The sequence below is a fragment of the Bubalus bubalis genome, chromosome 4 (genome assembly GCF_019923935.1).
Source record: "Bubalus bubalis isolate 160015118507 breed Murrah chromosome 4, NDDB_SH_1, whole genome shotgun sequence".
In the NCBI taxonomy this organism is placed as follows: domain Eukaryota; kingdom Metazoa; phylum Chordata; class Mammalia; order Artiodactyla; family Bovidae; genus Bubalus; species Bubalus bubalis.
Window position 1 is genome coordinate 97,211,574 of NC_059160.1, and position 6,238 is coordinate 97,217,811.

A 6,238-nucleotide genomic window follows, 5' to 3' on the forward strand; every position below is an offset into this window, starting at 1 on the left:
TTTTCCTGTCCTGTTCTTGGCAATTGGACTGTGGTATGACCCAGCTGACATGTCTTCCGTTATAGACAAAGAGCTCTTCCTCTAGATTGCTGAGTGCAGAACTGCCTGCTTGCTCCTCTGTCCTCACCTATGAGGATGCTTGATTACAGCCCAGACATGTTTCAAATTCTCTTTGTAAGTCTATAGACTAGGGAATTACATAATGAAGAAGTCCTTCTCTTATATGCTTGGGAATAAAGAGCCCTCAATAGCATATGCGAAAAAGACCCAAATGTTTGGTTGACTGCAAAATTAATGTGAGTCAATAATGTGATGGAGCAAGCAGAAGTCAATGAATTTTAGGAATTTTAGGAAACACTCATGGAGGGGTCCAATCTACTGGGCTCATCCTACTTGGTTAAGATGCTGGGCCACTGGGCTGGATCACTAGGAGAGAGCTGGTGAAGAGCTTGGGATCCAGGGTATTTGAGTAACTATTAGAAAAACTGAGGATACTGAAACTGCAGAAGACATATTTTATTGTCTTCTGTTTTTGTCTTATTGTCTTCTGGTTTTTGAATGGGCTGAGCAATTAAAGAAAATAGAATACCACCACTTTGCATTTCCTTAAAAGAACAAATTTCTAAGGGGTATGTACAGGCATACAGGTTATGTGACTCAAATGGGAGGAGTTAGAGACAGAGTTATAAGCGAGCAGTTCTAGTGGCATTTCTATTTCTATTCCAAATTCAAACTCTGGACTATTGTAAGCATTGGCTATAACAACACATTTAAAACTGGGCCTCCATATGGCCAGTCTCGGTATGGCTTTACATAAAAAAGATATCCAAAACAATATTGAAATTAGAAATTGGAAAGCAGTAGAATCACAAATATACCAGAAATTAAGACAGGTAACAAGGAAAAATCATGTACAACTTTATGTTGATTAACTGGAATATGCAAAATAGTCAATTTTCTAGAAAAACTATAATCAGTTAAAACTGATTCAAGAAGAAATAAATAACCTAAATCCTATGACTTTGAAAGACATTAAATCCCTGATTAAATCTGCACAAATTGCTTATTAAAATATGAGTAGTTTCTTACAAGTGAGTCTTACCAAATTTCTAAGGAGTATAGAGTTCCAATCTCTATAAACTGTTCCACAGATATAGAGTATGAAAAGAACCCCAAAACTCATTTTATTAAATTGGCAAAAACTTGAATCCAAAATAAGACAAAAATAATAGGGAAAATTTTAAACCAGCTTCATTTCTAAATATAAAGGTATAAATAAAATTTGGGAAAAGACAAACCAAAACAAACCAAAAACACAAAACCAGGGACTTCCCTGGCATTCCAGTGGTTAACATTCTGTGCTTCCAATTCAGAGGTTGTGGGTTCAATTCCCTGGTCGGAGAACTAAGATCCTACATGCCACGATGGGGCCACCAAAAATTGCTTTAAAAATTAACAGAACAAAACAAAACCCCACAAAACTAATAATACAGTGTGACCAAATTGGGTTTATCCCCCGAAAACAAGGATGGTCTAATGTTAGGAAAATCTATTAGTAAGATTTACCACATTAACAAATTGTAAGAGAAAAAGCACATAATTATCTTAAAAGAGGCAACAAAAATCATTTGTTAAAATTTAATACTGCTTCACATTTTTTAAGAAAACAAATACAAGTAAGCGGGAATGGACTTTATTCTGTACACATTTATTTTGTAAAACATGAAATTATTCAGAATGTTGAATAGGATTTTGTCTAGTTGATATAGGTTGTCTGTTGCAGGGAGTAATTGAGAATGGGAATCTTTCCCAAATTCTCCTTGCTAAAGGCAAAAACATAACTCCTCCCTGTTACCTGAGCTTGATATTTCTTTTGTTTATTTACTTTTACAACTTTATTGAGGTATCATTGATATACCAAAAAGGCACACATTAATGTATACAGTTTGATAAAATTGGACATATGCATGTCCAAAGATGGAGAAGCCCTATACAGTCAGCAAAAACAAGACTGGGAGCTGACTGTGGCTCAGATCATGAACTCCTTATTGCCAAATTTAGACTTAAATTGAAGAAGTAGGGAAAACCACTAGACCATTCAGGTATGACCTAAATCAAATCCCTTATGATTATACAGTGGAAGTGACAAATAGATTCAAGGGATTAGATATGATAGAGTGTCTGAAGAACTATGGATGTTCATGACATTGTACAGGAGACAGGGATCAAGATCATTCCCATAGGAAAAGAAATGCAAAAAGGCAAAATGGCTGTCTGAGGAGGCCTTACAAATAGCTGTGAATAGAAGAGAAACGAAAGGCAAAGGAGAAAAGGAAAGATATAAGCATCTGAATGCAGAGTTCCAAAGAATAGCAAGAAGAGATAAGAAAGCCTTCCTCAGCAATCAATGAAAAGAAATAGAGGAAAACAATAGAATGGGAAAGACTAGAGATCTCTTCAGGAAAATTAGATATACCAAGGGAACAGTTTATGCCAAGATAGGCTCAATAAAGGGCAGAAATGGTATGGACCTAACAGAAGCAGAAGATATTAAGAAGAGGTGTCAAGAATACACAGAAGAACTGTACAAAAAAGATCTTCATGACCCAGATAATCACGATGGTGTGATCACTCACCTAGAGCCAGACATCCTGGAATGTGAAGTCAAGTGGGCCTTAGGAAGCATAATTATGAACAAAGCTAGTGGAGGTGATGGAATTCCAGTTGAGCTATTTCGAATCCTGAAAGATGATGCTGTGAAAGTGCTGCACTCAATATGCCAGCAAATTTGGAAAACTCAGCAGTGGCCGCAGGACTGGAAAAGGTCAGTTTTCATTCCAATCCCAAAGAAAGGCAATGCCAAAGAATGCTCAAACTACCACACTATTGCACTCATCTCACTTGTTAGTAAAGTAATGCTCAAAATTCTCCAAGCCAGGCTTGAACAGTATGTGAACCATGAACTTCCAGATGTTCAAGCTGGATTTAGAAAAGGCAGAAGAACCAGAGATCAAATTGCCAACATCCACTAGATCCTGGAAAAAGCAAGAGAGTTCCATAAAAACATATACTTCTGCTTTATTGACTCTGCCAAAGCCTTTGACTGTGTGGATCACAATAAACTGTGGAAAATTCTGAAAGAGATGGGAATACCAGACCACCTGACCTGCCTCTTGAGAAATCTGTATGCAGGTCAGGAAGCAACAGTTAGAACTGGACATGGAACAACAGACTGGTTCCAAATAGGAAAAGGAGTATGTCAAGGCTGTATATTGTCACCCTGCTTATTTAACTTATATGCAGAGTACATCATGAGAAATGCTGGGCTGGATGAAGCACAAGCTGGGATCAAGACTGCCGAGAGAAACATCAATAACCTCAGATATGCAGATGACACCACCCTTATGGCAGAAAGTGAAGAGGAACTAAAAAGCCTCTTGATGAAAGTGAAAGAGGAGAGTGAAAAGGTTGGCTTAAAGCTCAACATTCAGAAAACTAAGATCATGGCATCTGGTCCCATCACTTCATGGGGAATAGATGGGGAAACAGTGGAAACAGTGACACTTTATTTTCTTGGGCTCCAAAAATCACTGCAGATGGTGACTGCAGCCATGAAATTAAAAGACACTTGCTCCTTGGAAGGAAAGTTATGACCAACTTAGATAGCATATTAAAAAGCAGAGACATTACTTTACCAACAAAGGTCCATCTAATCAAGGCTATGGTTTTTCCAATAGTCATGTATGGATGTGAGAGTTGGACCATAAAGAAAGCTGAGTGCTGTAGAATTGATGCTTTTGAACTGTGGTGTTGGAGAAGACTGTTGACAGTCCCTTGGAATACAAGGAGATCCAACCAGTCCATCCTAAAGGAAATCAGTCCTGAGTGTTCATTGGAAGGACTGATGCTAAAGCTGAAACTCCAATACTTTGGGCACCTGGTGGAAAGAACTGACTCATTTGAAAAGACCATGATGCTGGGAAAGATTGAGGGCAGGAGAAGAAGGGGATGACAGAGGATGAGATGGCTGGATGGCATCACCGACTCAATGGACATGAGTTTGAGTAAACTCCGGGAGTTGGCAATGGACAGGGAGGCCTGGCGTGCTGCAGTCCATGGGGTCACAGAGAGTCAGACACGACCGAGCGACTGAACTGGACTGTTGATACCATCACCGCAATCAAGGTTTTAAATAACTCCAAAAGTTTCCTTAGGTTCCTTTGCTTTTGTTGTTTTTGTTGTAAGAACACTTAACTAGATCTTCACTCTTAGCAAATTTTGAAGTGCACAATTCCATAGTGTTACCTATAGGCAGTGTGTTGTACAGCCAGATCTCTAGAACTTATTCATTTTTATAACTGTAACTTTATATCTGTTGAACTTCTCCGCAATTCCCCCTGCCCTCTTCCCCTGGCAACTTCCACTTTTTTTTCTGCTTATATAAGTTTGACAATGTAAGTAGGATCATGGAGGTATTTGTCCTACTATGATTGACTTATTCACTTGGCATAACGTCTTCCAGGTCTATCCATGTTGTTGCAAATAATAAGATTTCCTTCTTTTTTAAAACTGAATAATATTCCATCATATGTATACACCACATTTTATTTATCCATTCATCTCTCAATAGACAGACTATTTTCTATGTCTTTTTTTTCTCCTCTATTCAAGCTCTGAGTGTTTTCAGAGTTGTAACCTCACCTCATGTTCTAATTTCTACCTGGGCCTGGCAAGTTGAATATGGGTTCTTGAATCTGTTGTAAATCATAACCAGGATTAACCCAGCTATTCAACTTTGCAGGAAGGGCCAAGCCTTCAGTTCCTGCCAGGGAACTGGGATTTGATTCCGTTTCATGGTTTATCAAATCTAGACTTGTTTGTTATCATGAAATCACTTTAAAGCCTTTAGGGTGACCTATTTAAAATGCTAATATATTTTTCTCCATCTGCTTTTATATGCATAGCAAGATTGACATAGAGGAAGGGCATTCATTGGGTCAGTGACAGGGACTGAGGGAGGAGAGAAAGAAAAAGTTGCTCTTCAATTCCCACCTTTCCTTTTTGAATTTTTTTAGCGTAAGCATGTATCATTTTTATGATAAAAATTAAAATATGCAATGAAACACTGTGTTCTAGCTGGCATAATAAGCTTAGCATTTGATCCTGAGATTCTCTCTTACAGAGGCAGCTGTGGGACAGATATGTTACTCAAGGATAACTTCAGTTTCTAGGAGAAATCATTATACAGAGGTGCAACTTCAAGTCCATTAGGAAAGTGGCGAGGGCAGGGCATGGGCACGACCCCTTTACCTGATTTGAAGAGGACATTTGTGAGGAAGTCGCTGTGTAGATGCAGAGATGAGTTATGGGGCTGCCGTTCTTGTCCTGCAGCTGCTCCTGTCTCTGACAGCAGTTTAAGGGAGAGCCCAGAGGGCCAGAGCCCTTCCCCTTTAATTAGCTCCAGGAGCCAGGCAAGGTAAATATTTGTGGCTGAAACTGCGTGAATCCATGGAAGCTGGGATTTTAGCCTAGAAGCATTGTGCTGCCAAGTTGCCGTGAGACCCAGAAAGCTGGAGCTATGATCTGCCTCAGAAAATGCTTCTGAGTTTAAGAGAAATGAAAAGAATAACGAAAAGGACAGTGGTATTGAGCTCTAAGTGTTAGATGAGGATGACGAGGGTTTGTCTATGCCTTAGGCTCAATCACAAATTTTACCTATTTTTATTTCAATATTGATTTCTTTTATTAAAGAAAAAAAAAAGTCAATGTTCCAAATGTAGACATATTCAACTTATTGCATTGATTAACTCATTATCTGGTTTCCAGTTTTTGTACAATCCAGTCTGTACGAAATACAATCAGACCAAAGAATTGCCCTACTTAAAGCTTTTTGATGTCTTTCCATTTCTCTTAGAAATTAATCCTGACTTTTGTAGCCCATATGTAGAGTGAGTGTGCAATTCATAATCCAAACTGGGGTTCTCTGAATATTTATGGTGAGAAAACAGGTGTGACAGGGACTCTCCTAGGAAAACCAAGATGTATCCAAGAGGCTCTATTGGATTTAGCTTCCAGCTTCGTTTCTTACTGCCCTTGTCTGCTCACTTGGCACCAGGTATTCTGGCCTCCCATCTGTCGGTCGCTTCAGGAACTCATCATCATGGAGTCGTTCCTGTCCCCTGGGTCATGCTTATGTGTACACTATTTAACTTTGGGGTTTCAGATATCAACTCCTCAG

General features: G+C 38.9%; 1 long non-coding RNA gene across 1 annotated transcript in view; it reads right to left on the reverse strand.

Moving 5' to 3' along the window:
- Nucleotides 1-5,535, reverse strand: part of LOC112584626 — a 67,815-nt gene extending 62,280 nt beyond the window's left edge. The window contains exon 1 of the long non-coding RNA XR_006640967.1: nucleotides 5,311-5,535. This is a non-coding gene — a long non-coding RNA (uncharacterized LOC112584626). The remainder of the gene's footprint in view (nucleotides 1-5,310) is intronic.
- Nucleotides 5,536-6,238: the final 703 nt, after the last annotated feature.